The sequence below is a fragment of the Sabethes cyaneus genome, chromosome 2 (assembly GCF_943734655.1).
Source record: "Sabethes cyaneus chromosome 2, idSabCyanKW18_F2, whole genome shotgun sequence".
Classification (NCBI taxonomy): domain Eukaryota; kingdom Metazoa; phylum Arthropoda; class Insecta; order Diptera; family Culicidae; genus Sabethes; species Sabethes cyaneus.
In genome coordinates this window covers 18,277,399-18,293,180 of record NC_071354.1, presented here as the reverse complement: position 1 = coordinate 18,293,180, position 15,782 = coordinate 18,277,399, and the positions used below count along the sequence as shown (strand labels likewise).

General features: G+C 38.3%; 1 protein-coding gene across 1 annotated transcript in view; it reads right to left on the bottom strand.

Annotated features, from left to right (window-relative positions):
• LOC128734946 (cationic amino acid transporter 3) overlaps positions 1-15,430 on the bottom strand; it is a 32,525-nt gene extending 17,095 nt beyond the window's left edge. The window contains exon 1 of the mRNA XM_053829363.1: positions 15,148-15,430. The gene's annotated coding sequence lies outside the window, so the exon portion shown is untranslated. The remainder of the gene's footprint in view (positions 1-15,147) is intronic.
• Positions 15,431-15,782: the final 352 nt, after the last annotated feature.

Sequence of the window (15,782 nt, the reverse complement as noted above, 5' to 3'; positions counted from 1 at the left end):
CTATTCATATGCGTATATTTTTTATGTGTATAATTGCACATACTATTCATACGCGTATAATTTTTATGTGTATTTCTGGGAGGATTGTGTTTATATGCAGCTCATGATAATCATATGAGATTTCAAATGGAAATTTACTATTAGTTATGTGCAGAATATTTTGAGTGGTATGTTGCTGCTTCGTCATAATTGCCTATTACCGTCCTATCTAACACAAATTATTAAAAATATCAGCGATTTTTATGACACACAATGCAAAATTAGTTATTCCCTAATATTTTAGTTTGTTACCTCTCATACGCGATCAATCAAAGTGGGCTGAGATCTATTTAAATTTAACATTTGTCATGCTGTCCTACACAAATACATGCGCGCTAGCTTCGTAAACATTATTGTGATTTTTAATTCGGACGATGAAAAATTTTGTTGGACGGATTTTAAAATGGTACGACGAATTTAAGATATAAAGTCAGTTGCATAATTTCAATCAAATGCTTTATTAATCGCTTTTTAGTGAATTCAAATGGCACGGATCGGAAGGTAAGTGTGCTTGTACCAAATCTGCAGCAGAGCTTTTGGAGTATTCATTAAATCCACCTAAGAAATGATGAAAATTAGAGTGGCTTTCCTTACTACGACGGGAATTAGAAATAAACTCTATGAATGTGTTAGCTCTCTCTCTCTCCTCTTTTTGTTAATATTTTTTGTTTTGTTTATGCTTGCCCAGTTTTGCTAAAAATGGCATCGAAACAAGAAGCAATTCGGGAGCGCGTTGTACACTTCTACGAACTGCTACAGAAATCTCGGCAAAAAGTATACGGTACAACATTTAAAAAGCAAATACGTTGAGGCTTCGACTGTTTGCCATATCTTAAGATGCCCAAAAACTATTCGCAAGCAAGGTAGTGGAAGACCAGCCAAAATTATGGACGCAAAAGGACATCGTTCTCTTTCTCGTTTCTTCAACAACAAGCCCTCTGGTTTGGCTATCAATTAAAAACACAATCGTTCCTGAATACCCATTCGATCCCATTTTTACCCAAGAACCACGACCTGAAAAATCTTTCAGTGCGCCCAATCGAAGATTTCTTCCAGATTTTGAGTTCCTTGGTGTACAAAAATAACTGGAGAGCTACGAATTGCAAACAGTTGATTGGTAGAATCAAGAGATGCATTCGCAAAATTGACATGAAGGCCATACAACGCTCCTGTTTCGACGTCAAACGAAAGTTTCGCCGAACAGCCGATTACGAACCGTTTTCAAATGTACACTAATTTTTTTTTTTAACAATGGATAATGTATCTTTAATTTCGGTAAATCAGATCCTCTTCATGTATCTTTGTCTTTTTTTGACAGCTTGAGAGAAAAATTCCAAAATTTTAGTTGCCACCCGTTAGAATCAGGCCATTCGATGTCAAAGTGACTTTAGCATGGGTTTATTCTCAGGCCCCTCATTACCCTTCCTTCATGCTGAATTCTGTATTATCCCGATAAGACCTATTGGCAGTGCAAAAATGAGCCTTATAGTAAAATGCACTGGTTAGCTGCGCCAGGGATGGCTATAATTAGGGATAGCGTTGTCATGTGGAACGAGGTGGGTAAAGTAGAGAAAGCATTGAAGGCAGGGTACCTAATTACACACAAGCACGCATAAAAAAGATCAATAAGCATGTCGCTCATTCAATAGCGATTATAGCAAAAATAAATGCAGTGCGGGTTATACAGAAAACAGCCGGGCGATATCACAATAGATCAACGCTACTGTGATATGTGATAAAATAATAAATTAAAATTGTCTGTCCCAGACCCGGTATATGACCAAATTAATAAGTAACCAGTAACCAAATTAATTCAAATGCATCCATAACACATATTACCAAACACCAAACAAACATTCGATTTCGGCCCTTTTGATAATCAATTTTGTCAGCGAAGACCATGCCTGCTCAATACGGGTACTGAAAAATCCATCAATTCTCAAACTCATAATGAACATTTTAATACCTTCGTCCAGTCAACGAAGTGAAACATATAAAGCCAGCATAATTACTGCGGGAATGGGAACTCAACTTTGCATAAGACAATAATGCATATCTATTTGCAAAAGACGAAGTTTGTTGAACAGAGGAAGAAGAAACATTACAACACGAACCGCTTACTATTATACTACGATATGGGTAACGTAAATCGTACTCACTGGGGTGTGAATCAAAACGAATAAATCAAAGCTATTACATTACCAATTGACCAATCTATCTGCAATCAAATTACTGGAATGTTACTTTTCGTGGCTTTTCGTGCCATGCACCGATGACGGTGTCTTATCGCGTTCGACGAATTATCACTGTTCTGGCAGACGATTGCCTATTCAATTCGAACTGTCTTGCAATATTTATCGTGCAGGAATATAAACAAAATGCGAAGACATATAGTACTAGTCGAGATTTAATAATTTTATTACCAGATGAATTATCTAGTTGAATTCTCGGAACTCGCTACATAGAACTAGCGTGATGTCACAGATTACATGCTTTCTTCGCTTCGCTAGGTATAACCGGTAACAAATTTAATCAGTTTTATGGTGGGTAATTATATGTATTTGCAGTCAGATTGTTTCGGTCTGCAGAAAGATTGATAAGTAGAGCATTGCGACACTGGGTCGTGTGTCTATCCTATACTATACAAGAAGTCAGCGACTTCTCTGGCGAGGCGATGTCTGTGCAACCGATTTTTGCTCATGAAATCCCTCTTATAAATCTTCGGGTTTTACTGGCGGACTGTTCTGGTATGGAAGCGCGGGATGTCATCAGTCAGCTGCTGCGGCGTGCATTATCGTCCTTTAAAAACGTAATCGTATACAGCGAGAATTTATAAACATGCACTACGGGATCTGTTTACATGATACAGGTGATAATTTTTTTTTCAATTCTCATGATTTGGCAATTTGAACGAATGTGATTTTTATGGATTGCTTATTTTATTACTCAACGATAATTTGCACACGATATACAGGAACGTGACTATCGACATTATTTTTTCGCCTGGTCATTTGCTGTAAGGAATTCTCACTTGAAGAAATCATCATGTACAAACGCGTACGTGAATCTTCCTTCGCTAGAGCGACGATGGTAAACAAGATCAAGTTCCGAACGAGATAAGTTGCAGTGTAGAGTCTGTGGTGTTGCTATGATGTTTGGCATGAGAAAAAGTGGGTGAAAAATACTTTAGGTTCTCAGCACGGTGTTCACCGACTCACCGAGAGTCGGAACACAATCTGAAAGTAGGATTTCTTATTGGATCGGAACCGAAACTGGCCGGGTAATCCCCTTAAGGTCCGGAAGAACTTTAAGCTTTAAGCAAAAGTAATCATGATAAAAAACGTTACTGTACTGAGGAGAGACTATAAATCAAAAGGATCAATACCGAACCGACACCATGCGGCCATATTTGTAAACATGTTTTTGATCAAAAATTGACTATTTGAGTTGCGTCTATTTGTCTGTAGCCGACCAGATGCTTGTCTAAATGCGTTTCCTTTTTGGGCAACGATTTTTAGTGTTGACTGGACCGATTACTTTTCGATAGTTTTTGGTTTTATTCATAAAATGAAAATCAGCTCCTATCAATATCAATGGGGCTCAAAAGCTTCAGTATTTTGACAGTATAACAAAAGCTACCTTTGCTGCTAGGTGGATTAAATCGATTTGCTTTAAGTGCCATTGATAATTGGGTACGATTGTTCGCATTTAATAAAGTTCGCAATGACAAAGACAAAGCGATCTTTTTTGTCCAGGAAGTCGAAAATGACGGCCATCAGATAGCATTGTTCGGTGCAGCCATCATCGGGTGACGTTTGCGTTACCTGATACAAAGAAGTAGTCACCGTTACCCCCTACTATAATTGATAACAGCGGCAAGAAAATGACACATCCTAGTCGAAATTTGAATATTAAATTTAGATAATCGAAATAATCGTTTTTTGAAGAGTAGAATATTCATGGATCATTGTAAATTAATACTAACATGGTGACCAAATTTTGTTAGGCAATCTATAACATTGAAACACACAAATTAACATCTTTTTTGAGAATCTCTCGCGTTGTTTGTTCAGGACAGAATTAGTTTGTAATTTGCATCACGTTCCTCTTTACCCAAGTTGGGGTGGATCATTATACAAACTTAATAAGCGTTGCTTCAATGATCTTCCGTTGCCAAATTTTTTGCTTTTTTCTGTTTACATCTTGTCTCCCTTAAGATACTATCAATAGTTTTGTTTCGTTTGTTTCTTCTACCGTCCCATTCATCGATTGTAAAAGCTAAAACTACTTAATACCTGTCATCATTATAAGTTAGTCTATAAATTTTATTAAAATTTTAAACTTGAATAATATAAATAAATAAAGAAATACGCATATCTGTAATTTCGAATAAAAATAGAAAATACTGCGTACATCCCAGTTGAAAGCTATCGCAATGTATTTTAAACCATCATAACGTTTCATTATCATTATTTGAAGCAAAAATTCGCTAAATTAAAAGAAATAAAATCGTTTGATGTTAATAATATAGGTACAGACGGAGTGGAATTCTACCTAGCGAGAATAGCATTAAACTCATATCACGAGACTAACGCTGTTTATACTAGGTAAAATTTCATTTCGTCCGAATAAATTGGTCCACACAATGCGGACTGTTTTGGATCTATAAAAAAATTGTCAAGTGCTAGTTACTGTTCGGCACTTGCTGACGGTTGGTAAATACTAAGATTTTTTTGTGCGATATTTACAAAAATCATATAAATAATTACTACAATTCTACGCATTAGGTCCCAAACCCGTGTGAAAAAGACACTTGTGTAGTATGACAACGGCCAAACTAAACTTTATTGCCATTGCCGGTAGAAATCGCCGTTTAATTTTATCTCAAACCGCACACTCTGAACAACGCATAACGCCGCTGGCCGGGCCCGCCCGGTATTGTACAGCCGATTGTGGATTGCACCGGCTGGGACTGCGAGCCGTACCGAATCGTCGTCCGCGTTATCGCGCGGAACATCACACAGGGGCCTGCAGTGAGCCTCGTGCGCAGATTAGCTTGTCAGTAATTCAGGTTCGTTCGCAGTGCTTGTAAATGATTTATCTTTAAGCTCGAAGTAATGTTAATTATAGCGGGGTACCAATTGTTCTGTTAATGAAAGTCTAATCTTTTTTCGAAACGAGTCGATACTGAAAAAAGTCATAATGTCCACTCTGTCACTTGTATTCGATGCGGTGGTTTAGCTTATTGCGCGAATCGTGTAATAAATATGTCTTATCAATGATGGATATTGTAACCGATAAGGAAGAGTTTAAATTTGCTCATTGAGCTGTCGTAAATCTTGACACGCATGTTCGGCAAATATTAGCGGCACTCAGTAATGTATATTTTATTTACTGCCAGATATAAAACTATTGTCATAAATGATTATTATTAACATGTAGTGCAGCGACACGCGAACTGGAAATAGTAATCGCTTGATAGGAACAGTGCTAAGGGTCTAAGACCGTCAAAAGTGTTGAAATACCAGCAACAAATTGTATTGCTTCATAGTGTTAAAAGTTTATTTTAAGTAAATATTAACACACATTATGCACCTGAAGTGCAGTTGTAGCCTACATGCACGTGTCAGGCTACCTTATTCCGTTGGCCCAACACCTGTTGGCTTTTGTACGAAGATTAGCACCTTTAGGATTATGTCGAATCTTCAACCTAAGAGTGTCGTGTTTTGTTGTTGACTACCATCTCTAATGGTTTGTTTCCATTTTATGTTTACCGCTTATATTAGCGACTTTTCAACAATTACCTACTGTGTAAATTAGCAGTCATTTGCTGAGCAAAGTGCTGGCTGTATTGATTCTTTCATGACAAACAGCTTGTTTTTCCCACGATAAATAAAATATTCATTATTAGCTAATCTTATATCTCGTTATCTGGGGTTTTATAAAACTATTGTAATTCAAAATTAGTGGTAAGCTTTAGAAAACACTAGAAAATTTCATGCATTGAATTTCATATATTCAGATGTGCAAAAAACACCAATTTTGGTGGTTTTACAGCATCGATTCTCTAAGATTTTCATCGAAGGACATTCATTTTATTAAATGAACAGCTATTTTTAGTAGAAAACTGTTTATTTTTGAACAAATTCATAAGTTTGGGTTGTATTAAATAGATTGTACGTTATGATAGAATCAAATAAAATACAAGATTTACTGATTATTTCTCAAGAATACTCTAACTTCTCTGACGATGCCCTTCATGAGGTGTTGCACAACGTTCACTAGAACATTTCACCACAGACAAACAGACATAACACTTCGAAGAAAAATCAACAAAAATTATCGTACCACACATTTTGAATGAACACTAATACCATCTGACCGTCTAACGGGTGGCAACTAAAATTTTGGATTTCTTTTCTCGAGCTGTCAAAAAAGACAAAGATACATGAAGAAGATCTGATTTACCGAAATCAAAGATACATTATCCATTGTTGAAAACAAAAATAGTGTGCTTTTGAAAACGGTCCGTAATCGGCTGTTCGGCGAAGCTTTCGTTTGACGTCGAAACAGGAGCGTTGTATGGCCATCATGTCAACTTTGCGAATGCCTCTCTTGATTCTACCAATCAACTGTTTGCAACTCGTGGCTCTCCAGTTATTTTTGTACACCAAGGAACTCAAAATCCCGAAGAAATGTTCGATTGGGTGCACTGAGACAGATCGTGTAAAAATGGGATCGAATGGGTATTCAGCAATTGTGCTTTTTTGTGCTTTTTTGGCGCAATGCGATGATGCTCTATCCGGTCAAAAGACATATTGTCCATCTACATGATAATTGACCAAACTCGTGACTTTAGTCATGACCTTGAAATGCGGTCAGGCATATATTATATTAATATTAATATTCATGACTAAAGTCACGAGTTTGGTCAATTGTCATAGGAACGGAGCCTTTCTCCGAAGAACCGCGCTGAGAAACGCGGACTAACACGCTTTCGGACGAACAGCGTCACACGCAGTACCTTGCAAGTCGTAAGGGCCTGCATAGTGTCGTCGTCCTGAAAGTAAAAACACGTTAGATTAAAACTTCTCGGTCGATGGTTTCTACAGTAGGTGGAAGAAGAGGCACAATTTGTGTCTAAAAATAGACCAACCCATGTCGCTATGGTTAATAAGGGGGGTTGTGCAGACTTCTTTTGTCCAGCGCCTCTGTGGTTCAAAGGTACACGGGTACCAGTGCGCGACACGCCTTGGCAGGTGTTGTGGGTTTAAATCCGGTTATAATCTCTGATTACAGCTTGGTTCGACCCATGCACCTTCCAGCATTGGACAAAAGATAGGAGTCACAACGACAACTTGTTAAGCATAGCTACCTATCACCCCCCCCCCTTCCTTTCCACCCTTCCCCTTCATTCCCGCAAAAAATCCTTCTTCATTACTTTCCCTTACTGTCCCTTCATCAATTGTAGAATCATCGTTTCAAAAAAAAAATATCATCTACATGATGTTTTTGTAGAAACGGGATCCAAATTATCTTCAAACATTCGTCTGGTGCATCTTAATCGATAGTCAAACTAGCGGGATTGTTGTTGAAGAAACGGGAAAGAGAACGATGTCTTTCTGCGTCCATAATTTTGGCTGATCTTCCACTACCTTGCTTGCGAATAGTTTTTGGGCATCTTAGGATATGGTAAACAGTCGAAGCCGCAACATATTTGCTTTTTAAATGTTGTACCGTGTACTTTTTGCCGAGATTTCTGTTGCAGTTCGTAGAAGTATACAACGCACTCCCGAAATGCTTCTTGTTTCGATGCCATTTATAGCAAAACTGGGCAAGCATAAACAAAACAAAAAATACTAACAAAAAGAGGAGAGAGAGAGAGATAACACATACATACTCTCATTTCTCTCTGAGCTCGTTTGTTGTAGAGCATAAGGGCCGCGAAAAAATTCCAAAATTTTAGTTGCCACCCGTTATAATCGACATTCCCAAATAACAAATAGCAACAGGAGTATCCCTCGAACTAGCAAGTATTTTTTATGGGGCATTCCCCTCCTTTCGTTAAAAAGCGCCACTTTGACAGATACGGAGACATTCCCAACTAAGCCCAAATTTGAATGACAGTTTAATCGGTACGAACAATGAAAAACGAGTGTTATGTCCGTTTGTCTGTGATTTCGCACTGTTGTAGATCACATTTATTCAAACATTCAACGGAGTTGACTTCTCTACCATCTTTGTTGAGATGCCTTTTGATTACAGTCCGGTACCTTTCAGTGGACCGCGGTTCTGGGCAGTTTGATGGGTTTTGACAGTTTTGAACAAATTCAACTTTTGTAGTTCATTTTAAGTTCAAAATTCATCACTATATTTTCACTTTTTCGCCGTCGATTTTTCATTAATTTTTTTTCGGCCGTTCCAGTCGTCACATCACTCGCGAAACTTAACTTGAGGCACAGAAAACTTTAATTTACCATCGGTACAGTTATTTGGTAAGATATTATAATGATTTTGCCCAAACTGTTTACTTGAATTGACATGAAAAACTATACTTCGTTTCGATTGCAATTCCCAATCCGCGACCGTCGTTGTTGTACGTTACCAAGGAAACGGGTGTATATGTGAAGTGATGCCATATTTACGTTGAGCATGAAATTGATCAATAACTTTCGCTATTAAATTGACGGTCGTAGATTGTCGAAAATATACTTATGAAATTCACTTTATTATCAGTGAATTCGCCGTAAACAGCATTTTATGTGATAGAATTACTGTCGGATCTACATTTCATAATTGTTCATAACAGTTTATTACCTACTACTAGCATCTTTGTTCTCGTAACGAAAGTACTGAAATCACTAAAAAATGCACCTGGACTCTGACGACCGTCACCTTGAAAGCTGAACTACTGTAAGCTCCTGATTCCGATCCACTGGTCCCTACTTGCGTCGGGTTTTGGGTAAATCCTGGAAAAGTTTTTCCATACTTCATAACGATTTTGAACACTTTGCGATTTTCACTAATTCACGCAACATTAGCTTCTCGGAGCACCATTTTGTGCAAAATGGTTTTGCTTTTGCCTGCCAATCCAACCCATGCTTTTGAAATTTGCGCTTATTTTGACATTAATCCAAAATGGTTGCCAAAATGAGCATTTCCTATACACACTAAAATAGATTTCATAATTTTTCGTTAAGAATTAACTTTGAACCATTGAAAAGTAAGTGTTCACTTTATAAATTGAACATTCCTCAAGTATAGATCCCGATTTGGATAGAAATCGCGTCATTAGTTCATGCTACAACGAAGCCAGTAGCAAAGCTAATCGATAGCTTTGATCCATCACAATGATCACTGCGAAAGGGAACTTGTGATTAGTCTGTTGTCGACCGTATGATATTTTAAAGAAACTGAAGCCACTCGGAATAAACAAAAGGTTCTTGAAAAATATTCCACAAACGTGGCCGTAAACGCACTGTGAGGACACCGGAAGCCATCAAACGAGTAAGAGACGAATTCGACGGAAACGACTAAATATTACATCGTTAGAGTTTTGACGAACCATTTGTTTCCCATCGTCAAAAACACTACAAGAATGTACCATACTGTTTTCAACACGATTCTGCATCGTCTCACCAGGCGAAAGCTACACAACTACGTTTTCCGGTCTTTATTTCTTGGAAAGAGTTGCCTGTCTCTTCGTCTAATTTGATTCCTCTAGACTTCTATGCATGGGGTTAGATGCCAGGCAAACTTAGGAGCACCACAGATTGACTATGGATACTTCCAAGCAACGTTTGGAGAAGATTTGAGATATCTTGCGTGCCATCTATAACGCTTTTCAACAACGACTGCGACTGGTAATTAAAGGGAGGAAAATTTGAATTGCACTAATTTAAGATAAATGTTAAGGATATACTTTGCACGAAATACACTCGAAATTAAAATTTATGCAAGAGTCTTAGTTATGTCACCGTTTACTTTACTGACAGTTATTCTTGTAGTTATTACTACTTACTCTGCAAAATGCATATTAATGATAAGAAATCGTATAAAAGTGATGCAAATGAAAATTGCACTCAATTTTTTTTATTTCTTGTTTACCAACTATACTTTTATATTAGTTTAAAAAACTAGATTCAATTTTTCTATTAGGGAGGCTATAGCTCTCCTAAGAGGGGCCGTAGGGGAGCGGAGCTTAGGCTACATATACACGTACATTCGAATGAATAAACCTTACGACTGGCTATATATAGGTAAGCCGTTCGTCCACAAGAGGTTTCCGCTCCGTAGCGAATTTAATCGAAAAACGCTTATCGATAATCCGTTGGCTTTGTGAATTGTGTGAAGTGTATTGGCATTTTAGACGGTATCAATAAACTCAGAAGCTTGGATTGGAAAACTGAGGGAACGATTATCGTCGAAAACCGAACCGAGTGTATCTTATTAGTTGAACAAGAATCTAAATTCCGATGGAATTTCATTGACGCCATCTTTATTTCAAGCTTGGACTTTCCGCAAACATTCACGATAATCAGTTCCGCAGTCTTCGAGTTATTGTCATTGGATTCGTTTTTACATATATTAAAAGTGCAAAAATCTGAAAATAGCTAATGTTTCTTTGTCGCTCACGCTCTTATCAAAAGTTCACACAACGTCTTATATCTTTGACCTCGGCCGTCAATTTTGCGCGTGCGATGCATCCTGTCTTATCATACTGGTTTAAATTGTTTTAAATGGCATCATTTACACAGACTACAGCCTCGTTTGCCAGACAAGGAAGTCACTGCTGCTGCTGCTGCTGCGAACAACGTGGCAATCGACGCCTAAATTAAGCTGAAACGGTGTGCGACACAATTAGACAGATAGTCGCAGATTGCAACAATATGTCGAAATGATTACATTTTATCATCTGTCTCTAGCTCTACATACCTACTACTTGGCGATTGAAGTGCCATGAGCAAAAAATAAATAAGTAAATAAGATCAGGATTCCATTCCAGCAGCTAAGTGATGTATATTTATAATTTAATACTCAAACTGGATCGTCTGCATACTTGATGCCAAACCCCAGTCAACCAGACGCGCGGCACGGACATTGGTTGCTAATTCAGGCATGCAGATACTAAGTTGAGAGAGTAGCCTTTTGGCTACTATATGGCAGGCTTGAAAACCAGTTCTAGATTAATAAGGGATACTGCAGCAGCGCTCATGCGATAAGCAACCGAGTGCAAAGTGTGCTTCTGTATGTGTGTAGGTGGGCGGCACTTGAAACAAGTGGATTGACACGTTGTTTATTGTGCGAGTTGTATTTTTTGAATGCTTGCAAAATAGCACCCGAAAGACGGAATGTTGTTTATTCGTTACAGCTATAAAAAAATATTTAAAAAATGCTTTCTAAAATAGTTGCTTTGCTTTTTGCTATACTATACTATTTCATATAATGACACAGAACACATTTTACTCGCGAACTTTTGAACAGAATGCGAGTGCCCAACCGTAAAATCTAGAAAAGTTATTTGCAATACGACAACGCAAGTATCTAAAGAATAAAATTTTCTTGAAAAAAAAGAAAAATATATTTTATAATCCTCTTATTACGCTAGTTACGTGATTTCGACGAAAAACTTTCCGACCGGGGGTACCAGCAATTTATAAATAATATAATTCGATAACTCGTTTATCGTTTAACCAAAAAAATCGTCAAAAAATCGTTTGACCAAATATCTAAAATCCTCACACAGTATAGATCAATAGTAAGTGGATGTAGTTCGATTGCATCGAAAAAATGCCACTTAATTACTTTGGTAATCATTCAGTTCCAAGTAATGACACTAAAACGGCCACTCCAACTGAATTGAACACGGCACACACAACAACGCCACAATTGCGGTGAAAAAGAAGAAAGCCAATTTATTTAACAATTAGGTAGGTTAGTGGCGTCTAGCGTATAGATAAATTCGCAATCGAGAGGCGGTTCAACTTGACGGGTAGGTACCCACATTCAGTGACGGATAAAGAACACTGCTAATAAAACACTTTCGCCTTGTTGATGTGGAAAATGTTTTACCGCCATGCGTTGCTGAAGGCAGAAAAATATTTGTGTTTTTTGTAGCGGATGTGATTGAAGTGTTTTTCTGCTGAATGAGTGTTTTCACTTGGTTAGCTAATATGGTCTACCTACAAGCGGTTTGGTTTACGCATCCCCTCCCACTATAATCTGATTAGTTGAATTATATTCTAAAGCTAGCTGATTACCCGATTTTACTCGGGGCCCCTTTGCCTCTCAGTCACTTGTACATCTGTTATTGTAAAGAAAATTCTCATAGTGCAATAAACCAAACCTTTTTTTCATTTTAATGTGTCTACTCTCTTTGTCAGTTTCCCTCATGTAATCCCCGAGTCACGTGTAAATCTGACTTCTTCCCGGTAATCCCTATAAATCGACAAAAAACCATTTTTGAACCTTCTCTTTGTTAATGGCCACCCTATTCCCCCTTTCAGAAATCCAGCAACTTGTATAACTGCTGTCGTTCCAATTGCAACGTATTACTATTATTGTATTATTGCCGGCGGTGACCAGAGATCCCAAATATACGAACTCATCGCCGCCAATAATCATTATCCGTGGGAGGCAAACGTTTTTTCTGGAGTATTTTCCTACCATATATTTGGTTATAACGCATTGATTTGTAACCCAATCCTCCTAGCCTCCGTTTTTAGTCTGGCGTAGATTGAGGTCGTCTTTGAAAACTACGAGTTGGCTACTCTTGCTGAAGATCGTTCCTCTCGTTTAGATGCTCATTCGCCGGATCACACCTTCAATAGCGATATTGAATAACATTCAGAACAGCCCATCCCCTTGTCGCAGCCCTCTGCGCGATTCGAAAGACCCGACAGTGCCCCCGAAAAGCGTACGTAGCACATCACTCACTCTAGAGTAGCTTTGATCAGCCGCGTTAGTTTGTCCGAAAAACCGTACTCGTGCATTATCTGCCATAGCTATTCGTGTTCAACTGTATCGTATGCTGCCCCGAAATCCTCGAAAATATGTTGCGTAGGCACGTTGTACTCCCGACATTTCTGGAGGATTCGTCGGGGAGTAAAAATTTGATCCTTAGTAGCACGGCCACTGATACTGGCTTACGAATTCTCTTGCTATTGGGGATAGACGACGTAACAAAATCTGGGAGAGCATTTTCCAGGCGGCGTTGACCAGCGTAATGTTGTAATTTTTATAGATGGGATAAATCACACCTTCCAACCACTCCTCCGGTAGTTTCTCCTCCTCCCAAATCCTTGAAATTATCCAGTGAAGTGCCGTTGCTAGCAGTTCTTGGTCATTTCTGTAGAGTTCTGCCGGAAGTCGGTCCTCTCCGGCGGCTTTATTATGCCTCAGCTGACCGATTTCTCGTTGGATTTCTTCGAGATCGGGAGCCGGCACACTGTTATCGTTTAAAGGCACTTCAAGTTTAGTTTCCGTTTCGTCTGTTATATTATCGTTGAGATGATCATCAAAGAACTGCTTCCACCCGTCGACCACCTCGCGCACGTTTGTGATTAGATTCCCTCCGAAAGGGGAAGCGGAAGAAGGGAAATGAAGAGGGAAGTTGTTACTTGCTGCAGTGCAGTGACTCTGACGACCTTTTCATTAATAATTTACCAAAATACAAGCTTTCAACAAGCTGCTGATTGGTGTATTAAAACACTGTTGCTACAATTTTGATGCTTACTAACTAAAGAGGAAGAAAATAGCACAATTCTTCCATACAATTGTGAGGAACGCGCTTCTCGAACCACAAATGCTGATAAAGTGAAGGAAGCTATGCTGTCCATATTGCTGACTAATTGTGAGGTTTAAAAGACTAAATTTTTACAACGAAAACAGGCCGGGCCAATCGTTTTCGTTTTGATGTATTAAAACCGTGGAGTAGCTATCGTTAGGTTGAATCCAAGCTGTAGTTGCCTTCGCCTAATGACTACATGACAGCTCAAGTAACAATTTATGCTTTATTGCATTTTAATTGCAGTTTTTATTACCAATTTTGGTCTGCAAAGCTGTAATATAGTGTAATAAAACCAACATGGCTACTTGAGAATATGACCTAAATACAACCTAAACGTAACCAAAATAACACACAAATCACAAACCAGGTCTACTGTAGTTATGGTCTAGCCTAACACGGTGTAGTGAAATATAAACACTCAAGAAAAACAACGTTTTGACAACGTCTGTGAAAAACCACAATAAGACTGTAATAAAAATCAAATTGTTAACAGGGTAGACATCATCGATCTTACATTGTTGCCATGTGGAACGCTGGAGATTCTGAAAAAAGTGCAGTCCACTGGATTCTTCACGGGGAACATTCGGTTCCCCAATTTCAAATTTTCTGGTACAAAGTAGTAACTAAGATAACTCAGTTCATTAATGTGACTAGTATTTTAGGTTAATTTTACTTGCTGACTTATCGATAACGGATCAGATAATGAATTCTATACCCCAACAATGTCTGAATGAAAATCTCTTGTTTTGCGTTTTGGTTATCAGTTTGAATATGCCATTTGAGTGATATTATAATCGCGACTAAGAGGTAATGCCCGAGCCCCGCTTATGTCCTGAACACTGATATCTGTCGAGTAAGAAGTTTCTTGAGATATGTATGACAAAGGCGTTTTTTTTAATCGAAATCTCATTAGTTTTTATTGCGCGATAAATAAACGCAATAACCAATTCAAATTAAGGTTCAATTCAAAAATCAATCGTTTTCCTTATCATATTCAACCGAAAATATTACTATCAAATTTGAGATACTCAGTGATGTCATATGGCATCACCTACCAGGAATGATTAAAATAACCCAACGAAGCTATGGAATCAGTTGAATGACTATCGTCGTTCGCATCCAAGAAAGCTAATAAATGTCTCTGTTGCGACATGCACACGTAACTTGAACGAAAAACTACCAGACTGCATAGCAATGCAGTGTTAGCCTGAGGTAAAATAATTACTATTGAAACAAGTACATACAATCTAACTGAAACAAAATCTACCACAATCCTGCATTTATTTTGTCTTATTTTCTAGTAACAAGAAATAACTCACTTTTTATGACTTATCCACGAGCCTAATTAGATTTGTCCTTCACAATGCAACGGCTTCAGTTCAGTAACAGGTTGTTTAGTATTCTTGAACTACAATTTGCTCGCCACACTCTTCCAGACCAGTTGCTACTTTAACCGCGCGACACCACCAGGTAACCACACTCACAACACTTTTACTTCATTTAATAAGAACTGTGCCTATACTTTCGAAGACGTCGATCGACCGGTAAACCGTGTGCGGTTGTAGAAGCCGAAGCCAGCGGAAAAAGCCAAACCGCACTGGACCTAGTCCAGATCTAAACTAAACACTCGGTTCGATACTTTGGATTGTCAAACCCACCCGCGCATATATCGCACACAGCCGCATCAGCCAAAGCAGTGAGTGAGGTGCCTAGCTACTCTCTCAGCAGCGACACCTCAAACACCTGAACTGTAGTAGACCTATAGGTATACCAGCTGACTAGAAGCGCGAGAGAGCTCGACGTGATAAACAATGAACGTTTCATATGCGCTAAGCCGCTGAACTTGACACTTGCTTCCGAGCAGCGAGCTGCCACACGTAATGGGTAACTCTGTTAATTATTTTAAATGATCATTAATTAAAATATTTATGATAAAAAACACTAGGTTACTTTC